Below are 1,214 nucleotides of genomic sequence, written 5' to 3'. Positions count from 1 at the left end.
GTGAAGGGGCGCGGGCTGTCACGCGTACCGGCGTGCGCCTATGGACGGACACCCGTACCGACGTGGGACTGTACAGACGGACACACAGAAACGTGTGCCAGTGTGGGCCCACAGATGGATACACGGACATGTGTGCCGGTGTGGGTGCATGGACAGACACACAGACACACGTATGGACAGAGACATGGACGCGCGCACAGGTGTGGACATACACGCACAGAGGCACGGACACACGCACACATGCGGGTATGCACCCACCCACACACCCACCCGCACGGGCACGTGGGCACAGGCAGACCCATGCGTGCACACGCACATCCATGCGCACACGTGTGTGCACACTGTGCATACATACTCCTGCACTCCCACGTGTACGCAGCACGCATACGTGCGTGGCACATACAGGCACACACACCTATGCACACAGAGAGACTGGAATACATGCACACGTGTACATCCGCGTGCGTACACACATACACAAACCCGCCTCTACACACACGCGCGCATCTATACGTGCATAGGCATGCATGCACACAAGCACACACATATACTTCCCATGCCTCTATATAATCATATCCATGTGCGCACACACGTACGCAGGCACCGAGGCACAGCCGCGTATATACACCTACGCGCACAGGCGCAGGCAGACGTGTGCGCACACGCTGGGATGCTCGCAGACACACACACAGGCGCACTGGCAGCGTGGGGGTGCAGTGGGCTCCCCTCACCACGGGGACTCGTTTGGGCAGGTGGGGGCCGAGCGGGTGCTGTGATGGACTCAGCACCCTCCGGGCGAGAGGCAGGAGCCAGCAGGTGCCACATGCCACCCTGGGGTAACTGGTGTAACGTGTCTTTGCACAGGCGGGCAGGGGCAGGAAGCTGCTGGACACGGGCAGGGTGGCAGCAGGTTTATTGCCTGCACAGACCGTAGGAGCAGCTGAGCTGCAGCATTGCCCCAGGGCGCTCAGGGCCACAACCCTTCCCCAGCCCAGCCCTGCGGAGCATGCGGCGGCTGAGGAGTCCTCCCCCGGCAGTAAGTGCATGGCACACCCTGGTCTCTGGTGGTCACAGTGCAGGGTGGGCTTTCCTCGGGTTGCCAGTGGCTGTCAGCACTCATACTGTGGTGGGACACAGTGCCCGGCCCTGTGGGGCAGAGCAGCCATGAGTGCTGTGCCAGGGCCTCTGCGGGGGGGGGGGGGCGCCCCCCGCGA

This window comes from Egretta garzetta, unplaced genomic scaffold (assembly GCF_000687185.1).
Source record: "Egretta garzetta isolate BGI_Z169 unplaced genomic scaffold, ASM68718v1 scaffold849, whole genome shotgun sequence".
In the NCBI taxonomy this organism is placed as follows: domain Eukaryota; kingdom Metazoa; phylum Chordata; class Aves; order Pelecaniformes; family Ardeidae; genus Egretta; species Egretta garzetta.
The sequence above is the reverse complement of the archived record's forward strand: the minus strand, read 5'-3'. Positions refer to the sequence as shown.